At 44.9% G+C, this 26,898-nt stretch overlaps 20 non-coding genes across 20 annotated transcripts; all 20 read left to right on the forward strand.

Moving 5' to 3' along the window:
- Positions 1-1,230: 1,230 nt before the first annotated feature.
- Positions 1,231-1,304, forward strand: trnan-guu (transfer RNA asparagine (anticodon GUU)). The gene has a single exon. It is a non-coding gene; the product is annotated as a tRNA-Asn (tRNA).
- A 1,954-nt stretch (positions 1,305-3,258) lies between these two features.
- On the forward strand, positions 3,259-3,332 carry trnan-guu (transfer RNA asparagine (anticodon GUU)). Its single transcript has one exon. It is a non-coding gene; the product is annotated as a tRNA-Asn (tRNA).
- Positions 3,333-5,286: 1,954 nt separating this feature from the next.
- trnan-guu (transfer RNA asparagine (anticodon GUU)) lies at positions 5,287-5,360 on the forward strand. The gene has a single exon. It is a non-coding gene; the product is annotated as a tRNA-Asn (tRNA).
- A 1,954-nt stretch (positions 5,361-7,314) lies between these two features.
- trnan-guu (transfer RNA asparagine (anticodon GUU)) lies at positions 7,315-7,388 on the forward strand. The gene has a single exon. It is a non-coding gene; the product is annotated as a tRNA-Asn (tRNA).
- A 770-nt stretch (positions 7,389-8,158) lies between these two features.
- On the forward strand, positions 8,159-8,230 carry trnah-gug (transfer RNA histidin (anticodon GUG)). Its single transcript has one exon. It is a non-coding gene; the product is annotated as a tRNA-His (tRNA).
- A 1,112-nt stretch (positions 8,231-9,342) lies between these two features.
- On the forward strand, positions 9,343-9,416 carry trnan-guu (transfer RNA asparagine (anticodon GUU)). The gene has a single exon. It is a non-coding gene; the product is annotated as a tRNA-Asn (tRNA).
- A 1,954-nt stretch (positions 9,417-11,370) lies between these two features.
- trnan-guu (transfer RNA asparagine (anticodon GUU)) lies at positions 11,371-11,444 on the forward strand. Its single transcript has one exon. It is a non-coding gene; the product is annotated as a tRNA-Asn (tRNA).
- A 770-nt stretch (positions 11,445-12,214) lies between these two features.
- Positions 12,215-12,286, forward strand: trnah-gug (transfer RNA histidin (anticodon GUG)). Its single transcript has one exon. It is a non-coding gene; the product is annotated as a tRNA-His (tRNA).
- A 1,112-nt stretch (positions 12,287-13,398) lies between these two features.
- trnan-guu (transfer RNA asparagine (anticodon GUU)) lies at positions 13,399-13,472 on the forward strand. Its single transcript has one exon. It is a non-coding gene; the product is annotated as a tRNA-Asn (tRNA).
- A 770-nt stretch (positions 13,473-14,242) lies between these two features.
- On the forward strand, positions 14,243-14,314 carry trnah-gug (transfer RNA histidin (anticodon GUG)). The gene has a single exon. It is a non-coding gene; the product is annotated as a tRNA-His (tRNA).
- A 1,112-nt stretch (positions 14,315-15,426) lies between these two features.
- trnan-guu (transfer RNA asparagine (anticodon GUU)) lies at positions 15,427-15,500 on the forward strand. The gene has a single exon. It is a non-coding gene; the product is annotated as a tRNA-Asn (tRNA).
- A 770-nt stretch (positions 15,501-16,270) lies between these two features.
- Positions 16,271-16,342, forward strand: trnah-gug (transfer RNA histidin (anticodon GUG)). The gene has a single exon. It is a non-coding gene; the product is annotated as a tRNA-His (tRNA).
- A 1,112-nt stretch (positions 16,343-17,454) lies between these two features.
- On the forward strand, positions 17,455-17,528 carry trnan-guu (transfer RNA asparagine (anticodon GUU)). The gene has a single exon. It is a non-coding gene; the product is annotated as a tRNA-Asn (tRNA).
- Positions 17,529-18,298: 770 nt separating this feature from the next.
- On the forward strand, positions 18,299-18,370 carry trnah-gug (transfer RNA histidin (anticodon GUG)). Its single transcript has one exon. It is a non-coding gene; the product is annotated as a tRNA-His (tRNA).
- Positions 18,371-19,482: 1,112 nt separating this feature from the next.
- On the forward strand, positions 19,483-19,556 carry trnan-guu (transfer RNA asparagine (anticodon GUU)). The gene has a single exon. It is a non-coding gene; the product is annotated as a tRNA-Asn (tRNA).
- Positions 19,557-21,510: 1,954 nt separating this feature from the next.
- trnan-guu (transfer RNA asparagine (anticodon GUU)) lies at positions 21,511-21,584 on the forward strand. The gene has a single exon. It is a non-coding gene; the product is annotated as a tRNA-Asn (tRNA).
- Positions 21,585-22,354: 770 nt separating this feature from the next.
- On the forward strand, positions 22,355-22,426 carry trnah-gug (transfer RNA histidin (anticodon GUG)). The gene has a single exon. It is a non-coding gene; the product is annotated as a tRNA-His (tRNA).
- Positions 22,427-23,530: 1,104 nt separating this feature from the next.
- Positions 23,531-23,604, forward strand: trnan-guu (transfer RNA asparagine (anticodon GUU)). The gene has a single exon. It is a non-coding gene; the product is annotated as a tRNA-Asn (tRNA).
- Positions 23,605-25,558: 1,954 nt separating this feature from the next.
- On the forward strand, positions 25,559-25,632 carry trnan-guu (transfer RNA asparagine (anticodon GUU)). Its single transcript has one exon. It is a non-coding gene; the product is annotated as a tRNA-Asn (tRNA).
- Positions 25,633-26,402: 770 nt separating this feature from the next.
- On the forward strand, positions 26,403-26,474 carry trnah-gug (transfer RNA histidin (anticodon GUG)). Its single transcript has one exon. It is a non-coding gene; the product is annotated as a tRNA-His (tRNA).
- The last annotated feature ends 424 nt before the right edge of the window (positions 26,475-26,898 follow it).

The raw sequence follows: 26,898 nt of genomic DNA on the forward strand, positions 1-26,898 counted from the left end.
TACAGCAATGTCTAATTGCTTGCCCCAACGGTTCTTTGCATGGGAGGCCGTGATCGTCTCGTGGTTAGTACTCTGCGTTGTGGCCGCAGCAACCTCGGTTCGAATCCGAGTTACGGCAACTTGTATTTTGATTTGCCATTCTCAGAACGACGCGTTGAGAAAATCACTTTTTACGCGTAAACATTCTCTCCTATTTAAGACATAATTCATTGATAGTTTCTTGACGGAGCGTCTGTTTATCACCTTGTTTCAGTATCCAGAAATCAAACAGTCAACATTCAAAATGAACCAACAAGCAACACTCAACCGTCTAATTCCAGACGCAAATTCACCTGCAGCGGGAAAATAGTATTTCGACGTGGGTTCCGAAATTACGATCATATAACCGCGGAGCAGCAACTGTACTTGCACTGTGAAGACAATGCTTAATTTTTTTCACAGCGGAGGATGTGCACTAAAGTCAAGGCGAGCACTGGCAGACGATAGATGAGTTGTGCCGTTTTTCAGAAGACATCTCACTTGCCTGTTCGGCTGGGTGAAATTCAACCCCGTACACTGTCTTCACTTCAGGAAATAGATCATTGGTGATTATGCGAGCACGCGGTGTGCATACGAAAATCTTCTCACCTCACACTCTATCTGCGGATCGATGTATTGAAGAATTGTCAAAACCGTCATCTTCCGTCTGACTGCCTTTTCTGAGAAAAAGACATGCGCTCCGTATTTGCTCGATCAGCATCTCTAACAATTCAGCCGGAATTGTTTGGGAGCCTGCAGCAAAACCCTCCTTCACCTTGAGAATTATTCCCTTGTCTCTTGTCTCTCCTGAGAGCGGTGTTTCCTCAGGCTGGACGTGGGAGCACTGAGCAAGATTTGGCAAAACTTTGGAAAAGATTGTGAGTCGGGTGGAGAAAGTGGGAAATGAGCGGCAGAGGGAACCCAATGACCAGTTGGTGAATGTTGAGAAAGAATTCGCGAAATGAGATGAGAGAGAATGAAGGGCGCGGTGCCTCGCTGAGAAAGAATCAAATCAGTTGGCCGTCGTTTGCGGTATGTCAAGAATCAAATGGGAAGGAATTGTTGAAATGAAGTAGCATTTTGGGTGTGAAAGGGCAGCACTTGCTGCCCGTGAGGATTGAACGGTCGCAATGTGTTCAGGGCAATTTAAATGTTCAGAAACGCGATAATAATCTTATTTCAGTCATTTACTGAAGGCGCAGCGGATGTGTTGTCTCTGTGGCGCAATCGGTTAGCGTGTTCGGCTGTTAACCGAAAGGATGGTGGTTCGAGCCCACCCAGAGACGCCGAGCGTTCACGTTTTGCCCCATTCATGCTTTCTTTCGCACTCTGTTGTATGCGGTCCTTTGTTGCCGAGAAAAAACGGCGCAAAAACATCCGAGCACTCATGTTGACAAGTCACTTTCCAAATCAATAGTGCAGCAATGTAATTTCGTGCAAAATATACTGACATCCACCCTTTCTGAATACTGCATTTCAAAAAAAACATTGGCTCAGTGGCCAGGAGTATGGCAGATGGAATCAATTTTCTTAACAGGTGAACTCATACATTTTCACAGAATCAACAAATGTACTCAATACCTAACAATGTCAATTAATCAACCACAGTCGATTCTCCAGTAGATGTACGTAATTCACTAAACGCTCTCATGCAGGTACAGCAAATTGATAGAGAAGTTGATGCAATGTCCGCCTTCCCACAATGAGTGCACCAGTACAGGAGTATAACAGTCATGCATCAATTTGTCGAAACTTGGAAGGACGGCTCGTCCTGTCCGGTGTGCTCCTTGTTCTCTTGACCACAGAAACATCACGAGTGCCATCCACGCAGCAAAATTGAAGGGAGCAGAAGTGTTTGGTATTGCGGCTCACTTGCAATTTTCCTCGACTTATATGAAGAAGAATATTCTAATACTGCACAGGACGAAGGGACATTTGAAAGGGTTGGCATCCGGAATGGCATTCTGATCTGAGGAGATATGCGGAGGTTCCAGTTCAAAAGACAAAGAATACAGCAATGTCTAATTGCTTGCCCCAACGGTTCTTTGCATGGGAGGCCGTGATCGCCTCGTGGTTAGTACTCTGCGTTGTGGCCGCAGCAACCTCGGTTCGAATCCGAGTTACGGCAACTTGTATTTTGATTTGCCATTCTCAGAACGACGCGTTGAGAAAATCACTTTTTACGCGTAAACATTCTCTCCTATTTAAGACATAATTCATTGATAGTTTCTTGACGGAGCGTCTGTTTATCACCTTGTTTCAGTATCCAGAAATCAAACAGTCAACATTCAAAATGAACCAACAAGCAACACTCAACCGTCTAATTCCAGACGCAAATTCACCTGCAGCGGGAAAATAGTATTTCGACGTGGGTTCCGAAATTACGATCATATAACCGCGGAGCAGCAACTGTACTTGCACTGTGAAGACAATGCTTAATTTTTTTCACAGCGGAGGATGTGCACTAAAGTCAAGGCGAGCACTGGCAGACGATAGATGAGTTGTGCCGTTTTTCAGAAGACATCTCACTTGCCTGTTCGGCTGGGTGAAATTCAACCCCGTACACTGTCTTCACTTCAGGAAATAGATCATTGGTGATTATGCGAGCACGCCGTGTGCATACGAAAATCTTCTCACCTCACACTCTATCTGCGGATCGATGTATTGAAGAATTGTCAAAACCGTCATCTTCCGTCTGACTGCCTTTTCTGAGAAAAAGACATGCGCTCCGTATTTGCTCGATCAGCATCTCTAACAATTCAGCCGGAATTGTTTGGGAGCCTGCAGCAAAACCCTCCTTCACCTTGAGAATTATTCCCTTGTCTCTTGTCTCTCCTGAGAGCGGTGTTTCCTCAGGCTGGACGTGGGAGCACTGAGCAAGATTTGGCAAAACTTTGGAAAAGATTGTGAGTCGGGTGGAGAAAGTGGGAAATGAGCGGCAGAGGGAACCCAATGACCAGTTGGTGAATGTTGAGAAAGAATTCGCGAAATGAGATGAGAGAGAATGAAGGGCGCGGTGCCTCGCTGAGAAAGAATCAAATCAGTTGGCCGTCGTTTGCGGTATGTCAAGAATCAAATGGGAAGGAATTGTTGAAATGAAGTAGCATTTTGGGTGTGAAAGGGCAGCACTTGCTGCCCGTGAGGATTGAACGGTCGCAATGTGTTCAGGGCAATTTAAATGTTCAGAAACGCGATAATAATCTTATTTCAGTCATTTACTGAAGGCGCAGCGGATGTGTTGTCTCTGTGGCGCAATCGGTTAGCGCGTTCGGCTGTTAACCGAAAGGATGGTGGTTCGAGCCCACCCAGAGACGCCGAGCGTTCACGTTTTGCCCCATTCATGCTTTCTTTCGCACTCTGTTGTATGCGGTCCTTTGTTGCCGAGAAAAAACGGCGCAAAAACATCCGAGCACTCATGTTGACAAGTCACTTTCCAAATCAATAGTGCAGCAATGTAATTTCGTGCAAAATATACTGACATCCACCCTTTCTGAATACTGCATTTCAAAAAAAACATTGGCTCAGTGGCCAGGAGTATGGCAGATGGAATCAATTTTCTTAACAGGTGAACTCATACATTTTCACAGAATCAACAAATGTACTCAATACCTAACAATGTCAATTAATCAACCACAGTCGATTCTCCAGTAGATGTACGTAATTCACTAAATGCTCTCATGCAGGTACAGCAAATTGATAGAGAAGTTGATGCAATGTCCGCCTTCCAACAATGAGTGCACCAGTACAGGAGTATAACAGTCATGCATCAATTTGTCGAAACTTGGAAGGACGGCTCGTCCTGTCCGGTGTGCTCCTTGTTCTCTTGACCACAGAAACATCACGAGTGCCATCCACGCAGCAAAATTGAAGGGAGCAGAAGTGTTTGGTATTGTGGCTCACTTGCAATTTTCCTCGACTTATATAAAGAAGAATATTCTAATACTGCACAGGACGAAGGGACATTTGAAAGGGTTGGCATCCGGAATGGCATTCTGATCTGAGGAGATATGCGGAGGTTCCAGTTCAAAAGACAAAGAATACAGCAATGTCTAATTGCTTGTACCAACGGTTCTTTGCATGGGAGGCCGTGATCGTATAGTGGTTAGTACTCTGCGTTGTGGCCGCAGCAACCTCGGTTCGAATCCGAGTTACAGCAACTTGTGTTTTGATTTGCCACTCTCAGAACGACGCGTTGAGAAAATCACTTTTTACGCGTAAACATTCTCTCCTATTTAAGACATAATTCATTGATAGTTTCTTGACGGAGCGTCTGTTTATCACCTTGTTTCAGTATCCAGAAATCAAACAGTCAACATTCAAAATGAACCAACAAGCAACACTCAACCGTCTAATTCCAGACGCAAATTCACCTGCAGCGGGAAAATAGTATTTCGACGTGGGTTCCGAAATTACGATCATATAACCGCGGAGCAGCAACTGTACTTGCACTGGGAACACAATGCTTAATTTTTTTCACAGCAGAGGATGTTAACTAAAGTCAAGGCGAGCACTGGCAGACGATAGATGAGTTGTGCCGTTTTTCAGAAGACATCTCACTTGCCTGTTCGGCTGGCTGAAATTCAACCCCGGACACTGTCTTCACTTCAGGAAATAGATCATTGGTGATTATGCGAGCACGCGGTGTGCATACGAAAATCTTCTCACCTCACACTCTATCTGCGGATCGATGTATTGAAGAATTGTCAAAACCGTCATCTTCCGTCTGACTGCCTTTTCTGAGAAAAAGACATTCGCTCCGTATTTGCTCGATCAGCATCTCTAACAATTCAGCCGGAATTGTTTGGGAGCCTGCAGCAAAACCCTCCTTCACCTTGAGAATTATTCCCTTGTCTCTTGTCTCTCCTGAGAGCGGTGTTTCCTCAGGCTGGACGTGGGAGCACTGAGCAAGATTTGGCAAAACTTTGGAAAAGATTGTGAGTCGGGTGGAGAAAGTGGGAAATGAGCGGCAGAGGGAACCCAATGACCAGTTGGTGAATGTTGAGAAAGAATTCGCGAAATGAGATGAGAGAGAATGAAGGGCGCGGTGCCTCGCTGAGAAAGAATCAAATCAGTTGGCCTTCGTTTGCGGTATGTCAAGAATCAAATGGGAAGGAATTGTTGAAATGAAGTAGCATTTTGGGTGTGAAAGGGCAGCACTTGCTGCCCGTGAGGATTTAACGGTCGCAATGTGTTCAGGGCAATTTAAATGTTCAGAAACGCGATAATAATCTTATTTCAGTCATTTACTGAAGGCGCAGCGGATGTGTTGTCTCTGTGGCGCAATCGGTTAGCGCGTTCGGCTGTTAACCGAAAGGATGGTGGTTCGAGCCCACCCAGAGACGCCGAGCGTTCACGTTTTGCCCCATTCATGCTTTCTTTCGCACTCTGTTGTATGCGGTCCTTTGTTGCCGAGAAAAAACGGCGCAAAAACATCCGAGCACTCATGTTGACAAGTCACTTTCCAAATCAATAGTGCAGCAATGTAATTTCGTGCAAAATATACTGACATCCACTCTTTCTGAATACTGCATTTCAAAAAAAACATTGGCTCAGTGGCCAGGAGTATGGCAGATGGAATCAATTTTCTTAACAGGTGAACTCATACATTTTCACAGAATCAACAAATGTACTCAATACCTAACAATGGCAATTAATCAACCACAGTCGATTCTCCAGTCGATGTACGTAATTCACTAAATGCTCTCATGCAGGTACAGCAAATTGATAGAGAAGTTGATGCAATGTCCGCCTTTCCACAAAGAGTGCACCAGTGCAGGAGTATAAGAGTCATGCATCAATTTGTCGAAACTTGGAAGGACGGCTCGTCCTGTCCGGTGTGCTCCTTGTTCTCTTGACCACAGAAACATCACGAGTGCCATCCACGCAGCAAAATTGAAGGGAGCAGAAATGTTTGGTATTGCGGCTCACTTGCAATTTTCCTCGACTTATATAAAGAAGAGTATTCTAATACTGCACAGGACGAAGGGACATTTGAAAGGGTTGGCATCCGGAATGGCATTCTGATCTGAGGAGATATGCGGAGGTTCCAGTTCAAAAGACAAAGAATACAGCAATGTCTAATTGCTTGCACCAACGGTTCTTTGCATGGGAGGCCGTGATCGTATAGTGGTTAGTATTCTGCGTTGTGGCCGCAGCAACCTCGGTTCGAATCCGAGTTACAGCAACTTGTGTTTTGATTTGCCACTCTCAGAACGACGCGTTGAGAAAATCACTTTTTACGCGTAAACATTCTCTCCTATTTAAGACATAATTCATTGATAGTTTCTTGACGGAGCGTCTGTTTATCACCTTGTTTCAGTATCCAGAAATCAAACAGTCAACATTCAAAATGAACCAACAAGCAACACTCAACCGTCTAATTCCAGACGCAAATTCACCTGCAGCGGGAAAATAGTATTTCGACGTGGGTTCCGAAATTACGATCATATAACCGCAGAGCAGCAACTGTACTTGCACTGGGAACACAATGCTTAATTTTTTTCACAGCAGAGGATGTTAACTAAAGTCAAGGCGAGCACTGGCAGACGATAGATGAGTTGTGCCGTTTTTCAGAAGACATCTCACTTGCCTGTTCGGCTGGCTGAAATTCAACCCCGGACACTGTCTTCACTTCAGGAAATAGATCATTGGTGATTATGCGAGCACGCGGTGTGCATACGAAAATCTTCTCACCTCACACTCTATCTGCGGATCGATGTATTGAAGAATTGTCAAAACCGTCATCTTCCGTCTGACTGCCTTTTCTGAGAAAAAGACATTCGCTCCGTATTTGCTCGATCAGCATCTCTAACAATTCAGCCGGAATTGTTTGGGAGCCTGCAGCAAAACCCTCCTTCACCTTGAGAATTATTCCCTTGTCTCTTGTCTCTCCTGAGAGCGGTGTTTCCTCAGGCTGGACGTGGGAGCACTGAGCAAGATTTGGCAAAACTTTGGAAAAGATTGTGAGTCGGGTGGAGAAAGTGGGAAATGAGCGGCAGAGGGAACCCAATGACCAGTTGGTGAATGTTGAGAAAGAATTCGCGAAATGAGATGAGAGAGAATGAAGGGCGCGGTGCCTCGCTGAGAAAGAATCAAATCAGTTGGCCGTCGTTTGCGGTATGTCAAGAATCAAATGGGAAGGAATTGTTGAAATGAAGTAGCATTTTGGGTGTGAAAGGGCAGCACTTGCTGCCCGTGAGGATTTAACGGTCGCAATGTGTTCAGGGCAATTTAAATGTTCAGAAACGCGATAATAATCTTATTTCAGTCATTTACTGAAGGCGCAGCGGATGTGTTGTCTCTGTGGCGCAATCGGTTAGCGCGTTCGGCTGTTAACCGAAAGGATGGTGGTTCGAGCCCACCCAGAGACGCCGAGCGTTCACGTTTTGCCCCATTCATGCTTTCTTTCGCACTCTGTTGTATGCGGTCCTTTGTTGCCGAGAAAAAACGGCGCAAAAACATCCGAGCACTCATGTTGACAAGTCACTTTCCAAATCAATAGTGCAGCAATGTAATTTCGTGCAAAATATACTGACATCCACTCTTTCTGAATACTGCATTTCAAAAAAAACATTGGCTCAGTGGCCAGGAGTATGGCAGATGGAATCAATTTTCTTAACAGGTGAACTCATACATTTTCACAGAATCAACAAATGTACTCAATACCTAACAATGGCAATTAATCAACCACAGTCGATTCTCCAGTCGATGTACGTAATTCACTAAATGCTCTCATGCAGGTACAGCAAATTGATAGAGAAGTTGATGCAATGTCCGCCTTTCCACAAAGAGTGCACCAGTGCAGGAGTATAAGAGTCATGCATCAATTTGTCGAAACTTGGAAGGACGGCTCGTCCTGTCCGGTGTGCTCCTTCTTCTCTTGACCACAGAAACATCACGAGTGCCATCCACGCAGCAAAATTGAAGGGAGCAGAAATGTTTGGTATTGTGGCTCACTTGCAATTTTCCTCGACTTATATAAAGAAGAGTATTCTAATACTGCACAGGACGAAGGGACATTTGAAAGGGTTGGCATCCGGAATGGCATTCTGATCTGAGGAGATATGCGGAGGTTCCAGTTCAAAAGACAAAGAATACAGCAATGTCTAATTGCTTGCACCAACGGTTCTTTGCATGGGAGGCCGTGATCGTATAGTGGTTAGTACTCTGCGTTGTGGCCGCAGCAACCTCGGTTCGAATCCGAGTTACGGCAACTTGTGTTTTGATTTGCCACTCTCAGAACGACGCGTTGAGAAAATCACTTTTTACGCGTAAACATTCTCTCCTATTTAAGACATAATTCATTGATAGTTTCTTGACGGAGCGTCTGTTTATCACCTTGTTTCAGTATCCAGAAATCAAACAGTCAACATTCAAAATGAACCAACAAGCAACACTCAACCGTCTAATTCCAGACGCAAATTCACCTGCAGCGGGAAAATAGTATTTCGACGTGGGTTCCGAAATTACGATCAGATAACCGCGGAGCAGCAACTGTACTTGCACTGGGAACACAATGCTTAATTTTTTTCACAGCAGAGGATGTTAACTAAAGTCAAGGCGAGCACTGGCAGACGATAGATGAGTTGTGCCGTTTTTCAGAAGACATCTCACTTGCCTGTTCGGCTGGCTGAAATTCAACCCCGGACACTGTCTTCACTTCAGGAAATAGATCATTGGTGATTATGCGAGCACGCGGTGTGCATACGAAAATCTTCTCACCTCACACTCTATCTGCGGATCGATGTATTGAAGAATTGTCAAAACCGTCATCTTCCGTCTGACTGCCTTTTCTGAGAAAAAGACGTTCGCTCCGTATTTGCTCGATCAGCATCTCTAACAATTCAGCCGGAATTGTTTGGGAGCCTGCAGCAAAACCCTCCTTCACCTTGAGAATTATTCCCTTGTCTCTTGTCTCTCCTGAGAGCGGTGTTTCCTCAGGCTGGACGTGGGAGCACTGAGCAAGATTTGGCAAAACTTTGGAAAAGATTGTGAGTCGGGTGGAGAAAGTGGGAAATGAGCGGCAGAGGGAACCCAATGACCAGTTGGTGAATGTTGAGAAAGAATTCGCGAAATGAGATGAGAGAGAATGAAGGGCGCGGTGCCTCGCTGAGAAAGAATCAAATCAGTTGGCCGTCGTTTGCGGTATGTCAAGAATCAAATGGGAAGGAATTGTTGAAATGAAGTAGCATTTTGGGTGTGAAAGGGCAGCACTTGCTGCCCGTGAGGATTGAACGGTCGCAATGTGTTCAGGGCAATTTAAATGTTCAGAAACGCGATAATAATCTTATTTCAGTCATTTACTGAAGGCGCAGCGGATGTGTTGTCTCTGTGGCGCAATCGGTTAGCGCGTTCGGCTGTTAACCGAAAGGATGGTGGTTCGAGCCCACCCAGAGACGCCGAGCGTTCACGTTTTGCCCCATTCATGCTTTCTTTCGCACTCTGTTGTATGCGGTCCTTTGTTGCCGAGAAAAAACGGCGCAAAAACATCCGAGCACTCATGTTGACAAGTCACTTTCCAAATCAATAGTGCAGCAATGTAATTTCGTGCAAAATATACTGACATCCACTCTTTCTGAATACTGCATTTCAAAAAAAACATTGGCTCAGTGGCCAGGAGTATGGCAGATGGAATCAATTTTCTTAACAGGTGAACTCATACATTTTCACAGAATCAACAAATGTACTCAATACCTAACAATGGCAATTAATCAACCACAGTCGATTCTCCAGTCGATGTACGTAATTCACTAAATGCTCTCATGCAGGTACAGCAAATTGATAGAGAAGTTGATGCAATGTCCGCCTTTCCACAAAGAGTGCACCAGTGCAGGAGTATAAGAGTCATGCATCAATTTGTCGAAACTTGGAAGGACGGCTCGTCCTGTCCGGTGTGCTCCTTGTTCTCTTGACCACAGAAACATCACGAGTGCCATCCACGCAGCAAAATTGAAGGGAGCAGAAATGTTTGGTATTGCGGCTCACTTGCAATTTTCCTCGACTTATATAAAGAAGAGTATTCTAATACTGCACAGGACGAAGGGACATTTGAAAGGGTTGGCATCCGGAATGGCATTCTGATCTGAGGAGATATGCGGAGGTTCCAGTTCAAAAGACAAAGAATACAGCAATGTCTAATTGCTTGCACCAACGGTTCTTTGCATGGGAGGCCGTGATCGTATAGTGGTTAGTATTCTGCGTTGTGGCCGCAGCAACCTCGGTTCGAATCCGAGTTACAGCAACTTGTGTTTTGATTTGCCACTCTCAGAACGACGCGTTGAGAAAATCACTTTTTACGCGTAAACATTCTCTCCTATTTAAGACATAATTCATTGATAGTTTCTTGACGGAGCGTCTGTTTATCACCTTGTTTCAGTATCCAGAAATCAAACAGTCAACATTCAAAATGAACCAACAAGCAACACTCAACCGTCTAATTCCAGACGCAAATTCACCTGCAGCGGGAAAATAGTATTTCGACGTGGGTTCCGAAATTACGATCATATAACCGCAGAGCAGCAACTGTACTTGCACTGGGAACACAATGCTTAATTTTTTTCACAGCAGAGGATGTTAACTAAAGTCAAGGCGAGCACTGGCAGACGATAGATGAGTTGTGCCGTTTTTCAGAAGACATCTCACTTGCCTGTTCGGCTGGCTGAAATTCAACCCCGGACACTGTCTTCACTTCAGGAAATAGATCATTGGTGATTATGCGAGCACGCGGTGTGCATACGAAAATCTTCTCACCTCACACTCTATCTGCGGATCGATGTATTGAAGAATTGTCAAAACCGTCATCTTCCGTCTGACTGCCTTTTCTGAGAAAAAGACATTCGCTCCGTATTTGCTCGATCAGCATCTCTAACAATTCAGCCGGAATTGTTTGGGAGCCTGCAGCAAAACCCTCCTTCACCTTGAGAATTATTCCCTTGTCTCTTGTCTCTCCTGAGAGCGGTGTTTCCTCAGGCTGGACGTGGGAGCACTGAGCAAGATTTGGCAAAACTTTGGAAAAGATTGTGAGTCGGGTGGAGAAAGTGGGAAATGAGCGGCAGAGGGAACCCAATGACCAGTTGGTGAATGTTGAGAAAGAATTCGCGAAATGAGATGAGAGAGAATGAAGGGCGCGGTGCCTCGCTGAGAAAGAATCAAATCAGTTGGCCGTCGTTTGCGGTATGTCAAGAATCAAATGGGAAGGAATTGTTGAAATGAAGTAGCATTTTGGGTGTGAAAGGGCAGCACTTGCTGCCCGTGAGGATTTAACGGTCGCAATGTGTTCAGGGCAATTTAAATGTTCAGAAACGCGATAATAATCTTATTTCAGTCATTTACTGAAGGCGCAGCGGATGTGTTGTCTCTGTGGCGCAATCGGTTAGCGCGTTCGGCTGTTAACCGAAAGGATGGTGGTTCGAGCCCACCCAGAGACGCCGAGCGTTCACGTTTTGCCCCATTCATGCTTTCTTTCGCACTCTGTTGTATGCGGTCCTTTGTTGCCGAGAAAAAACGGCGCAAAAACATCCGAGCACTCATGTTGACAAGTCACTTTCCAAATCAATAGTGCAGCAATGTAATTTCGTGCAAAATATACTGACATCCACTCTTTCTGAATACTGCATTTCAAAAAAAACATTGGCTCAGTGGCCAGGAGTATGGCAGATGGAATCAATTTTCTTAACAGGTGAACTCATACATTTTCACAGAATCAACAAATGTACTCAATACCTAACAATGGCAATTAATCAACCACAGTCGATTCTCCAGTCGATGTACGTAATTCACTAAATGCTCTCATGCAGGTACAGCAAATTGATAGAGAAGTTGATGCAATGTCCGCCTTTCCACAAAGAGTGCACCAGTGCAGGAGTATAAGAGTCATGCATCAATTTGTCGAAACTTGGAAGGACGGCTCGTCCTGTCCGGTGTGCTCCTTCTTCTCTTGACCACAGAAACATCACGAGTGCCATCCACGCAGCAAAATTGAAGGGAGCAGAAATGTTTGGTATTGTGGCTCACTTGCAATTTTCCTCGACTTATATAAAGAAGAGTATTCTAATACTGCACAGGACGAAGGGACATTTGAAAGGGTTGGCATCCGGAATGGCATTCTGATCTGAGGAGATATGCGGAGGTTCCAGTTCAAAAGACAAAGAATACAGCAATGTCTAATTGCTTGCACCAACGGTTCTTTGCATGGGAGGCCGTGATCGTATAGTGGTTAGTACTCTGCGTTGTGGCCGCAGCAACCTCGGTTCGAATCCGAGTTACGGCAACTTGTGTTTTGATTTGCCACTCTCAGAACGACGCGTTGAGAAAATCACTTTTTACGCGTAAACATTCTCTCCTATTTAAGACATAATTCATTGATAGTTTCTTGACGGAGCGTCTGTTTATCACCTTGTTTCAGTATCCAGAAATCAAACAGTCAACATTCAAAATGAACCAACAAGCAACACTCAACCGTCTAATTCCAGACGCAAATTCACCTGCAGCGGGAAAATAGTATTTCGACGTGGGTTCCGAAATTACGATCAGATAACCGCGGAGCAGCAACTGTACTTGCACTGGGAACACAATGCTTAATTTTTTTCACAGCAGAGGATGTTAACTAAAGTCAAGGCGAGCACTGGCAGACGATAGATGAGTTGTGCCGTTTTTCAGAAGACATCTCACTTGCCTGTTCGGCTGGCTGAAATTCAACCCCGGACACTGTCTTCACTTCAGGAAATAGATCATTGGTGATTATGCGAGCACGCGGTGTGCATACGAAAATCTTCTCACCTCACACTCTATCTGCGGATCGATGTATTGAAGAATTGTCAAAACCGTCATCTTCCGTCTGACTGCCTTTTCTGAGAAAAAGACGTTCGCTCCGTATTTGCTCGATCAGCATCTCTAACAATTCAGCCGGAATTGTTTGGGAGCCTGCAGCAAAACCCTCCTTCACCTTGAGAATTATTCCCTTGTCTCTTGTCTCTCCTGAGAGCGGTGTTTCCTCAGGCTGGACGTGGGAGCACTGAGCAAGATTTGGCAAAACTTTGGAAAAGATTGTGAGTCGGGTGGAGAAAGTGGGAAATGAGCGGCAGAGGGAACCCAATGACCAGTTGGTGAATGTTGAGAAAGAATTCGCGAAATGAGATGAGAGAGAATGAAGGGCGCGGTGCCTCGCTGAGAAAGAATCAAATCAGTTGGCCGTCGTTTGCGGTATGTCAAGAATCAAATGGGAAGGAATTGTTGAAATGAAGTAGCATTTTGGGTGTGAAAGGGCAGCACTTGCTGCCCGTGAGGATTTAACGGTCGCAATGTGTTCAGGGCAATTTAAATGTTCAGAAACGCGATAAAAATCTTATTTCAGTCATTTACTGAAGGCGCAGCGGATGTGTTGTCTCTGTGGCGCAATCGGTTAGCGCGTTCGGCTGTTAACCGAAAGGATGGTGGTTCGAGCCCACCCAGAGACGCCGAGCGTTCACGTTTTGCCCCATTCATGCTTTCTTTCGCACTCTATTGTATGCGGTCCTTTGTTGCCGAGAAAAAACGGCGCAAAAACATCCGAGCACTCATGTGGACAAGTCACTTTCCAAATCAATAGTGCAGCAATGAAATTTCGTGCAAAATATACTGACATCCACTCTTTCTGAATACTGCATTTCAAAAAAAACATTGGCTCAGTGGCCAGGAGTATGGCAGATGGAATCAATTTTCTTAACAGGTGAACTCATACATTTTCACAGAATCAACAAATGTACTCAATACCTAACAATGGCAATTAATCAACCACAGTCGATTCTCCAGTAGATGTACGTAATTCACTAAATGCTCTCATGCAGGTACAGCAAATTGATAGAGAAGTTGATGCAATGTCCGCCTTTCCACAAAGAGTGCACCAGTGCAGGAGTATAACAGTCATGCATCAATTTGTCGAAACTTGGAAGGACGGCTCGTCCTGTTCGGTGTGCTCCTTGTTCTCTTGACCACAGAAACATCACGAGTGCCATCCACGCAGCAAAATTGAAGGGAGCAGAAATGTTTGGTATTGTGGCTCACTTGCAATTTTCCTCGACTTATATAAAGAAGAGTATTCTAATACTGCACAGGACGAAGGGACATTTGAAAGGGTTGGCATCCGGAATGGCATTCTGATCTGAGGAGATATGCGGAGGTTCCAGTTCAAAAGACAAAGAATACAGCAATGTCTAATTGCTTGCACCAACGGTTCTTTGCATGGGAGGCCGTGATCGTATAGTGGTTAGTATTCTGCGTTGTGGCCGCAGCAACCTCGGTTCGAATCCGAGTTACGGCAACTTGTGTTTTGATTTGCCATTCTCAGAACGACGCGTTGAGAAAATCACTTTTTACGCGTAAACATTCTCTCCTATTTAAGACATAATTCATTGATAGTTTCTTGACGGAGCGTCTGTTTATCACCTTGTTTCAGTATCCAGAAATCAAACAGTCAACATTCAAAATGAACCAACAAGCAACACTCAACCGTCTAATTCCAGACGCAATTTCACCTGCAGCGGGAAAATAGTATTACGACGTGGGTTCCGAAATTACGATCATATAACCGCGGAGCAGCAACTGTACTTGCACTGGGAACACAATGCTTAATTTTTTTCACAGCAGAGGATGTTAACTAAAGTCAAGGCGAGCACTGGCAGACGATAGATGAGTTGTGCCGTTTTTCAGAAGACATCTCACTTGCCTGTTCGGCTGGCTGAAATTCAACCCCGGACACTGTCTTCACTTCAGGAAATAGATCATTGGTGATTATGCGAGCACGCGGTGTGCATACGAAAATCTTCTCACCTCACACTCTATCTGCGGATCGATGTATTGAAGAATTGTCAAAACCGTCATCTTCCGTCTGACTGCCTTTTCTGAGAAAAAGACATTCGCTCCGTATTTGCTCGATCAGCATCTCTAACAATTCAGCCGGAATTGTTTGGGAGCCTGCAGCAAAACCCTCCTTCACCTTGAGAATTATTCCCTTGTCTCTTGTCTCTCCTGAGAGCGGTGTTTCCTCAGGCTGGACGTGGGAGCACTGAGCAAGATTTGGCAAAACTTTGGAAAAGATTGTGAGTCGGGTGGAGAAAGTGGGAAATGAGCGGCAGAGGGAACCCAATGACCAGTTGGTGAATGTTGAGAAAGAATTCGCGAAATGAGATGAGAGAGAATGAAGGGCGCGGTGCCTCGCTGAGAAAGAATCAAATCAGTTGGCCGTCGTTTGCGGTATGTCAAGAATCAAATGGGAAGGAATTGTTGAAATGAAGTAGCATTTTGGGTGTGAAAGGGCAGCACTTGCTGCCCGTGAGGATTTAACGGTCGCAATGTGTTCAGGGCAATTTAAATGTTCAGAAACGCGATAATAATCTTATTTCAGTCATTTACTGAAGGCGCAGCGGATGTGTTGTCTCTGTGGCGCAATCGGTTAGCGCGTTCGGCTGTTAACCGAAAGGATGGTGGTTCGAGCCCACCCAGAGACGCCGAGCGTTCACGTTTTGCCCCATTCATGCTTTCTTTCGCACTCTGTTGTATGCGGTCCTTTGTTGCCGAGAAAAAACGGCGCAAAAACATCCGAGCACTCATGTTGACAAGTCACTTTCCAAATCAATAGTGCAGCAATGTAATTTCGTGCAAAATATACTGACATCCACTCTTTCTGAATACTGCATTTCAAAAAAAACATTGGCTCAGTGGCCAGGAGTATGGCAGATGGAATCAATTTTCTAAACAGGTGAACTCATACATTTTCACAGAATCAACAAATGTACTCAATACCTAACCATGGCAATTAATCAACCACAGTCGATTCTCCAGTAGATGTACGTAATTCACTAAATGCTCTCATGCAGGTACAGCAAATTGATAGAGAAGTTGATGCAATGTCCGCCTTCCAACAATGAGTGCACCAGTACAGGAGTATAACAGTCATGCATCAATTTGTCGAAACTTGGAAGGACGGCTCGTCCTGTCCGGTGTGCTCCTTGTTCTCTTGACCACAGAAACATCACGAGTGCCATCCACGCAGCAAAATTGAAGGGAGCAGAAATGTTTGGTATTGCGGCTCACTTGCAATTTTCCTCGACTTATATAAAGAAGAGTATTCTAATACTGCACAGGACGAAGGGACATTTGAAAGGGTTGGCATCCGGAATGGCATTCTGATCTGAGGAGATATGCGGAGGTTCCAGTTCAAAAGACAAAGAATACAGCAATGTCTAATTGCTTGCACCAACGGTTCTTTGCATGGGAGGCCGTGATCGTATAGTGGTTAGTACTCTGCGTTGTGGCCGCAGCAACCTCGGTTCGAATCCGAGTTACGGCAACTTGTGTTTTGATTTGCCACTCTCAGAACGACGCGTTGAGAAAATCACTTTTTACGCGTAAACATTCTCTCCTATTTAAGACATAATTCATTGATAGTTTCTTGACGGAGCGTCTGTTTATCACCTTGTTTCAGTATCCAGAAATCAAACAGTCAACATTCAAAATGAACCAACAAGCAACACTCAACCGTCTAATTCCAGACGCAAATTCACCTGCAGCGGGAAAATAGTATTTCGACGTGGGTTCCGAAATTACGATCAGATAACCGCGGAGCAGCAACTGTACTTGCACTGGGAACACAATGCTTAATTTTTTTCACAGCAGAGGATGTTAACTAAAGTCAAGGCGAGCACTGGCAGACGATAGATGAGTTGTGCCGTTTTTCAGAAGACATCTCACTTGCCTGTTCGGCTGGCTGAAATTCAACCCCGGACACTGTCTTCACTTCAGGAAATAGATCATTGGTGATTATGCGAGCACGCGGTGTGCATACGAAAATCTTCTCACCTCACACTCTATCTGCGGATCGATGTATTGAAGAATTGTCAAAACCGTCATCTTCCGTCTGACTGCCTTTTCTGAGAAAAAGACGTTCGCTCCGTATTTGCTCGATCAGCATCTCTAACAATTCAGCCGGAATTGTTTGGGAGCCTGCAGCAAAACCCTCCTTAACCTTGAGAATTATTCCCTTGTCTCTTGTCTCTCCTGAGAGCGGTGTTTCCTCAGGCTGGACGTGGGAGCACTGAGCAAGATTTGGCAAAACTTTGGAAAAGATTGTGAGTCGGGTGGAGAAAGTGGGAAATGAGCGGCAGAGGGAACCCAATGACCAGTTGGTGAATGTTGAGAAAGAATTCGCGAAATGAGATGAGAGAGAATGAAGGGCGCGGTGCCTCGCTGAGAAAGAATCAAATCAGTTGGCCGTCGTTTGCGGTATGTCAAGAATCAAATGGGAAGGAATTGTTGAAATGAAGTAGCATTTTGGGTGTGAAAGGGCAGCACTTGCTGCCCGTGAGGATTTAACGGTCGCAATGTGTTCAGGGCAATTTAAATGTTCAGAAACGCGATAATAATCTTATTTCAGTCATTTACTGAAGGCGCAGCGGATGTGTTGTCTCTGTGGCGCAATCGGTTAGCGCGTTCGGCTGTTAACCGAAAGGATGGTGGTTCGAGCCCACCCAGAGACGCCGAGCGTTCACGTTTTGCCCCATTCATGCTTTCTTTCGCACTCTGTTGTATGCGGTCCTTTGTTGCCGAGAAAAAACGGCGCAAAAACATCCGAGCACTCATGTTGACAAGTCACTTTCCAAATCAATAGTGCAGCAATGAAATTTCGTGCAAAATATACTGACATCCACTCTTTCTGAATACTGCATTTCAAAAAAAACATTGGCTCAGTGGCCAGGAGTATGGCAGATGGAATCAATTTTCTTAACAGGTGAACTCATACATTTTCACAGAATCAACAAATGTACTCAATACCTAACAATGGCAATTAATCAACCACAGTCGATTCTCCAGTAGATGTACGTAATTCACTAAATGCTCTCATGCAGGTACAGCAAATTGATAGAGAAGTTGATGCAATGTCCGCCTTTCCACAAAGAGTGCACCAGTGCAGGAGTATAACAGTCATGCATCAATTTGTCGAAACCTGGAAGGACGGCTCGTCCTGTTCGGTGTGCTCCTTGTTCTCTTGACCACAGAAACATCACGAGTGCCATCCACGCAGCAAAATTGAAGGGAGCAGAAATGTTTGGTATTGTGGCTCACTTGCAATTTTCCTCGACTTATATAAAGAAGAGTATTCTAATACTGCACAGGACGAAGGGACATTTGAAAGGGTTGGCATCCGGAATGGCATTCTGATCTGAGGAGATATGCGGAGGTTCCAGTTCAAAAGACAAAGAATACAGCAATGTCTAATTGCTTGCACCAACGGTTCTTTGCATGGGAGGCCGTGATCGTATAGTGGTTAGTACTCTGCGTTGTGGCCGCAGCAACCTCGGTTCGAATCCGAGTTACGGCAACTTGTGTTTTGATTTGCCATTCTCAGAACGACGCGTTGAGAAAATCACTTTTTACGCGTAAACATTCTCTCCTATTTAAGACATAATTCATTGATAGTTTCTTGACGGAGCGTCTGTTTATCACCTTGTTTCAGTATCCAGAAATCAAACAGTCAACATTCAAAATGAACCAACAAGCAACACTCAACCGTCTAATTCCAGACGCAAATTCACCTGCAGCGGGAAAATAGTATTTCGACGTGGGTTCCGAAATTACGATCATATAACCACGGAGCAGCAACTGTACTTGCACTGGGAACACAATGCTTAATTTTTTTCACAGCAGAGGATGTTAACTAAAGTCAAGGCGAGCACTGGCAGACGATAGATGAGTTGTGCCGTTTTTCAGAAGACATCTCACTTGCCTGTTCGGCTGGCTGAAATTCAACCCCGGACACTGTCTTCACTTCAGGAAATAGATCATTGGTGATTATGCGAGCACGCGGTGTGCATACGAAAATCTTCTCACCTCACACTCTATCTGCGGATCGATGTATTGAAGAATTGTCAAAACCGTCATCTTCCGTCTGACTGCCTTTTCTGAGAAAAAGACATTCGCTCCATATTTGCTCGATCAGCATCTCTAACAATTCAGCCGGAATTGTTTGGGAGCCTGCAGCAAAACCCTCCTTCACCTTGAGAATTATTCCCTTGTCTCTTGTCTCTCCTGAGAGCGGTGTTTCCTCAGGCTGGACGTGGGAGCACTGAGCAAGATTTGGCAAAACTTTGGAAAAGATTGTGTGTCGGGTGGAGAAAGTGGGAAATGAGCGGCAGAGGGAACCCAATGACCAGTTGGTGAATGTTGAGAAAGAATTCGCGAAATGAGATGAGAGAGAATGAAGGGCGCGGTGCCTCGCTGAGAAAGAATCAAATCAGTTGGCCTTCGTTTGCGGTATGTCAAGAATCAAATGGGAAGGAATTGTTGAAATGAAGTAGCATTTTGGCTGTGAAAGGGCAGCTCTTGCTGCCCGTGAGGATTTAACGGTCGCAATGTGTTCAGGGCAATTTAAATGTTCAGAAACGCGATAACAATTTTATTTCAGTCAATTACTGAAGGCGTAGCGGATGTGTTGTCTCTGTGGCGCAATCGGTTAGCGCGTTCGGCTGTTAACCGAAAGGATGGTGGTTCAAGCCCACCCAGAGACGCCGAGCGTTCACGTTTTGCCCCATTCATGCTTTCTTTCGCACTCTGTTGTCTGCGGTCCTTTGTTGCCGAGAAAAAACGGCGCAAAAGCATCCGAGCACTCATGTTGACAAGTCACTTTCCAAATCAATAGTGCAGCAATGTAATTTCGTGCAAAATATCCTGACATCCACTCTTTCTGAATACTGCATTTCAAAAAAAACATTGGCTCAGTGGCCAGGAGTATGGCAGATGGAATCAATTTTCTTAACAGGTGAACTCATACATTTTCACAGAATCAACAAATGTACTCAATACCTAACAATGGCAATTAATCAACCACAGTCGATTCTCCAGTAGATGTACGTAATTCACTAAATGCTCTCATGCAGGTACAGCAAATTGATAGAGAAGTTGATGCAATGTCCGCCTTTCCACAAAGAGTGCACCAGTACAGGAGTATAACAGTCATGCATCAATTTGTCGAAACTTGGAAGGACGGCTCGTCCTGTCCGGTGTGCTCCTTGTTCTCTTGACCACAGAAACATCACGAGTGCCATCCACGCAGCAAAATTGAAGGGAGCAGAAGTGTTTGGTATTGCGGCTCACTTGCAATTTTCCTCGACTTATATAAAGAAGAATATTCTAATACTGCACAGGACGAAGGGACATTTGAAAGGGTTGGCATCCGGAATGGCATTCTGATCTGAGGAGATATGCGGAGGTTCCAGTTCAAAAGACAAAGAATACAGCAATGTCTAATTGCTTGCCCCAACGGTTCTTTGCATGGGAGGCCGTGATCGTCTCGTGGTTAGTACTCTGCGTTGTGGCCGCAGCAACCTCGGTTCGAATCCGAGTTACGGCAACTTGTATTTTGATTTGCCATTCTCAGAGCGACGCGTTGAGAAAATCACTTTTTACGCGTAGACATTCTCTCCTATTTAAGACATAATTCATTGATAGTTTCTTGACGGAGCGTCTGTTTCTCACCTTGTTTCAGTATCCAGAAATCAAACAGTCAACATTCAAAATGAACCAACAAGCAACACTCAACCGTCTAATTCCAGACGCAAATTCACCTGCAGCGGGAAAATAGTATTTCGACGTGGGTTCCGAAATTACGATCATATAACCGCGGAGCAGCAACTGTACTTGCACTGTGAAGACAATGCTTAATTTTTTTCACAGCAGAGGATGTGCACTAAAGTCAAGGCGAGCACTGGCAGACGATAGATGAGTTGTGCCGTTTTTCAGAAGACATCTCACTTGCCTGTTCGGCTGGCTGAAATTCAACCCCGGACACTGTCTTCACTTCAGGAAATAGATCATTGGTGATTATGCGAGCACGCGGTGTGCATACGAAAATCTTCTCACCTCACACTCTATCTGCGGATCGATGTATTGAAGAATTGTCAAAACCGTCATCTTCCGTCTGACTGCCTTTTCTGAGAAAAAGACATGCGCTCCGTATTTGCTCGATCAGCATCTCTAACAATTCAGCCGGAATTGTTTGGGAGCCTGCAGCAAAACCCTCCTTCACCTTGAGAATTATTCCCTTGTCTCTTGTCTCTCCTGAGAGCGGTGTTTCCTCAGGCTGGACGTGGGAGCACTGAGCAAGATTTGGCAAAACTTTGGAAAAGATTGTGAGTCGGGTGGAGAAAGTGGGAAATGAGCGGCAGAGGGAACCCAATGACCAGTTGGTGAATGTTGAGAAAGAATTCGCGAAATGAGATGAGAGAGAATGAAGGGCGCGGTGCCTCGCTGAGAAAGAATCAAATCAGTTGGCCGTCGTTTGCGGTATGTCAAGAATCAAATGGGAAGGAATTGTTGAAATGAAGTAGCATTTTGGGTGTGAAAGGGCAGCACTTGCTGCCCGTGAGGATTGAACGGTCGCAATGTGTTCAGGGCAATTTAAATGTTCAGAAACGCGATAATAATCTTATTTCAGTCATTTACTGAAGGCGCAGCGGATGTGTTGTCTCTGTGGCGCAATCGGTTAGCGCGTTCGGCTGTTAACCGAAAGGATGGTGGTTCGAGCCCACCCAGAGACGCCGAGCGTTCACGTTTTGCCCCATTCATGCTTTCTTTCGCACTCTGTTGTATGCGGTCCTTTGTTGCCGAGAAAAAACGGCGCAAAAACATCCGAGCACTCATGTTGACAAGTCACTTTCCAAATCAATAGTGCAGCAATGTAATTTCGTGCAAAATATACTGACATCCACCCTTTCTGAATACTGCATTTCAAAAAAAACATTGGCTCAGTGGCCAGGAGTATGGCAGATGGAATCAATTTTCTTAACAGGTGAACTCATACATTTTCAAAGAATCAACAAATGTACTCAATACCGAACAATGTCAATTAATCAACCACTGTAGATTCTCCAGTAGATGTACGTAATTCACTAAATGCTCTCATGCAGGTACAGCAAATTGATAGAGTAGTTGATGCAATGTCCGCCTTTCCACAAAGAGTGCACCAGTCCAGGAGTATAACAGTCATGCATCAATTTGTCGAAACTTGGAAGGACGGCTCGTCCTGTCCGGTGTGCTGCTTGTTCTCTTGACCACAGAAACATCACGAGTGCCATCCACGCAGCAAAATTGAAGGGAGCAGTAGTGTTTGGTATTGCGGCTCACTTGCAATTTTCCTCGACTTATATAAAGAAGAGTATTCTAATACTGCACAGGACGAAGGGACATTTGAAAGGGTTGGCATCTGGAATGGCATTCTGATCTGAGGAGACATGCGGAGGTTCCAGTTCAAAAGACAAAGAATACAGCAATGTCTAATTGCTTGCACCAACGGTTCTTTGCATGCGAGGCCGTGATCGTATAGTGGTCAGTACTCTGCGTTGTGGCCGCAGCAACCTCGGTTCGAATCCGAGTTACGGCAACTTGTGTTTTGATTTGCCATTCTCAGAACGACGCGTTGAGAAAATCACTTTTTACGCGTAAACATTCTCTCCTATTTAAGACATAATTCATTGATAGTTTCTTGACGGAGCGTCTGTTTATCACCTTGTTTCAGTATCCAGAAATCAAACAGTCAACATTCAAAATGAACCAACAAGCAACACTCAACCGTCTAATTCCAGACGCAAATTCACCTGCAGCGGGAAAATAGTATTTCGACGTGGGTTCCGAAATTACGATCATCTAACCGCGGAGCAGCAACTGTACTTGCACTGGGAACACAATGCTTAATTTTTTTCACAGCAGAGGATGTTAACTAAAGTCAAGGCGAGCACTGGCAGACGATTGATGAGTTGTGCCGTTTTTCAGAACACATCTCACTTGCCTGTTCGGCTGGCTGAAATTCAACCCCGGACACTGTCTTCACTTCAGGAAATAGATCATTGGTGATTATGCGAGCACGCGGTGTGCATACGAAAATCTTCTCACCTCACACTCTATCTGCGGATCGATGTATTGAAGAATTGTCAAAACCGTCATCTTCCGTCTGACTGCCTTTTCTGAGAAAAAGACATTCGCTCCGTATTTGCTCGATCAGCATCTCCAACAATTCAGCCGGAATTGTTTGGGAGCCTGCAGCAAAACCCTCCTTCACCTTGACAATTATTCCCTTGTCTCTCCTGAGAGCGGTGTTTCCTCAGGCTGGACGTGGGAGCACTGAGCAAGATTTGGCAAAACTTTGGAAAAGATTGTGAGTCGGTGGAGAAAGTGGGAAATGAGCGGCAGAGGGAACCCAATGACCAGTTGGTGAATGTTGAGAAAGAATTCGCGAAATGAGATGAGAGAGAATGAAGGGCGCGATGCCTCGCTGAGAAAGAATCAAATCAGTTGGCCGTCGTTTGCGGTATGTCAAGAATCAAATGGGAAGGAATTGTTGAAATGAAGTAGCATTTTGGGTGTGAAAGGGCAGCACTTGCTGCCCGTGAGAATTGAACGGTCGCAATGTGTTCAGGGCAATTTAAATGTTCAGAAACGCGATAATAATCTTATTTCAGTCATTTACTAAAGGCGCAGCGGATGTGTTGTCTCTGTGGCGCAATCGGTTAGCGCGTTCGGCTGTTAAGCGAAAGGATGGTGGTTCGAGCCCACCCAGAGACGCCGAGCGTTCACGTTTTGCCCCATTCATGCTTTCTTTCGCACTCTGTTGTCTGCGGTCCTTTGTTGCCGAGAAAAAACGGCGCAAAAGCATCCGAGCACTCATGTTGACAAGTCACTTTCCAAATCAATAGTGCAGCAATGTAATTTCGTGCAAAATATCCTGACATCCACTCTTTCTGAATACTGCATTTCAAAAAAAACATTGGCTCAGTGGCCAGGAGTATGGCAGATGGAATCAATTTTCTTAACAGGTGAACTCATACATTTTCACAGAATCAACAAATGTACTCAATACCTAACAATGGCAATTAATCAACCACAGTCGATTCTCCAGTAGATGTACGTAATTCACTAAATGCTCTCATGCAGGTACAGCAAATTGATAGAGAAGTTGATGCAATGTCCGCCTTTCCACAAAGAGTGCACCAGTACAGGAGTATAACAGTCATGCATCAATTTGTCGAAACTTGGAAGGACGGCTCGTCCTGTCCGGTGTGCTCCTTGTTCTCTTGACCACAGAAACATCACGAGTGCCATCCACGCAGCAAAATTGAAGGGAGCAGAAGTGTTTGGTATTGCGGCTCACTTGCAATTTTCCTCGACTTATATAAAGAAGAATATTCTAATACTGCACAGGACGAAGGGACATTTGAAAGGGTTGGCATCCGGAATGGCATTCTGATCTGAGGAGATATGCGGAGGTTCCAGTTCAAAAGACAAAGAATACAGCAATGTCTAATTGCTTGCCCCAACGGTTCTTTGCATGGGAGGCCGTGATCGTCTCGTGGTTAGTACTCTGCGTTGTGGCCGCAGCAACCTCGGTTCGAATCCGAGTTACGGCAACTTGTATTTTGATTTGCCATTCTCAGAGCGACGCGTTGAGAAAATCACTTTTTACGCGTAGACATTCTCTCCTATTTAAGACATAATTCATTGATAGTTTCTTGACGGAGCGTCTGTTTATCACCTTGTTTCAGTATCCAGAAATCAAACAGTCAACATTCAAAATGAACCAACAAGCAACACTCAACCGTCTAATTCCAGACGCAAATTCACCTGCAGCGGGAAAATAGTATTTCGACGTGGGTTCCGAAATTACGATCATATAACCGCGGAGCAGCAACTGTACTTGCACTGTGAAGACAATGCTTAATTTTTTTCACAGCAGAGGATGTGCACTAAAGTCAAGGCGAGCACTGGCAGACGATAGATGAGTTGTGCCGTTTTTCAGAAGACATCTCACTTGCCTGTTCGGCTGGCTGAAATTCAACCCCGGACACTGTCTTCACTTCAGGAAATAGATCATTGGTGATTATGCGAGCACGCGGTGTGCATACGAAAATCTTCTCACCTCACACTCTATCTGCGGATCGATGTATTGAAGAATTGTCAAAACCGTCATCTTCCGTCTGACTGCCTTTTCTGAGAAAAAGACATGCGCTCCGTATTTGCTCGATCAGCATCTCTAACAATTCAGCCGGAATTGTTTGGGAGCCTGCAGCAAAACCCTCCTTCACCTTGAGAATTATTCCCTTGTCTCTTGTCTCTCCTGAGAGCGGTGTTTCCTCAGGCTGGACGTGGGAGCACTGAGCAAGATTTGGCAAAACTTTGGAAAAGATTGTGAGTCGGGTGGAGAAAGTGGGAAATGAGCGGCAGAGGGAACCCAATGACCAGTTGGTGAATGTTGAGAAAGAATTCGCGAAATGAGATGAGAGAGAATGAAGGGCGCGGTGCCTCGCTGAGAAAGAATCAAATCAGTTGGCCGTCGTTTGCGGTATGTCAAGAAGCAAATGGGAAGGAATTGTTGAAATGAAGTAGCATTTTGGGTGTGAAAGGGCAGCACTTGCTGCCCGTGAGGATTGAACGGTCGCAATGTGTTCAGGGCAATTTAAATGTTCAGAAACGCGATAATAATCTTATTTCAGTCATTTACTGAAGGCGCAGCGGATGTGTTGTCTCTGTGGCGCAATCGGTTAGCGCGTTCGGCTGTTAACCGAAAGGATGGTGGTTCGAGCCCACCCAGAGACGCCGAGCGTTCACGTTTTGCCCCATTCATGCTTTCTTTCGCACTCTGTTGTATGCGGTCCTTTGTTGCCGAGAAAAAACGGCGCAAAAACATCCGAGCACTCATGTTGACAAGTCACTTTCCAAATCAATAGTGCAGCAATGTAATTTCGTGCAAAATATACTGACATCCACCCTTTCTGAATACTGCATTTCAAAAAAAACATTGGCTCAGTGGCCAGGAGTATGGCAGATGGAATCAATTTTCTTAACAGGTGAACTCATACATTTTCAAAGAATCAACAAATGTACTCAATACCGAACAATGTCAATTAATCAACCACTGTAGATTCTCCAGTAGATGTACGTAATTCACTAAATGCTCTCATGCAGGTACAGCAAATTGATAGAGTAGTTGATGCAATGTCCGCCTTTCCACAAAGAGTGCACCAGTCCAGGAGTATAACAGTCATGCATCAATTTGTCGAAACTTGGAAGGACGGCTCGTCCTGTCCGGTGTGCTGCTTGTTCTCTTGACCACAGAAACATCACGAGTGCCATCCACGCAGCAAAATTGAAGGGAGCAGTAGTGTTTGGTATTGCGGCTCACTTGCAATTTTCCTCGACTTATATAAAGAAGAGTATTCTAATACTGCACAGGACGAAGGGACATTTGAAAGGGTTGGCATCCGGAATGGCATTCTGATCTGAGGAGACATGCGGAGGTTCCAGTTCAAAAGACAAAGAATACAGCAATGTCTAATTGCTTGCACCAACGGTTCTTTGCATGCGAGGCCGTGATCGTATAGTGGTCAGTACTCTGCGTTGTGGCCGCAGCAACCTCGGTTCGAATCCGAGTTACGGCAACTTGTGTTTTGATTTGCCATTCTCAGAACGACGCGTTGAGAAAATCACTTTTTACGCGTAAACATTCTCTCCTATTTAAGACATAATTCATTGATAGTTTCTTGACGGAGCGTCTGTTTATCACCTTGTTTCAGTATCCAGAAATCAAACAGTCAACATTCAAAATGAACCAACAAGCAACACTCAACCGTCTAATTCCAGACGCAAATTCACCTGCAGCGGGAAAATAGTATTTCGACGTGGGTTCCGAAATTACGATCATCTAACCGCGGAGCAGCAACTGTACTTGCACTGGGAACACAATGCTTAATTTTTTTCACAGCAGAGGATGTTAACTAAAGTCAAGGCGAGCACTGGCAGACGATTGATGAGTTGTGCCGTTTTTCAGAACACATCTCACTTGCCTGTTCGGCTGGCTGAAAT

This window comes from Mustelus asterias, chromosome 8 (genome assembly GCF_964213995.1).
Source record: "Mustelus asterias chromosome 8, sMusAst1.hap1.1, whole genome shotgun sequence".
Lineage (NCBI taxonomy): Eukaryota > Metazoa > Chordata > Chondrichthyes > Carcharhiniformes > Triakidae > Mustelus > Mustelus asterias.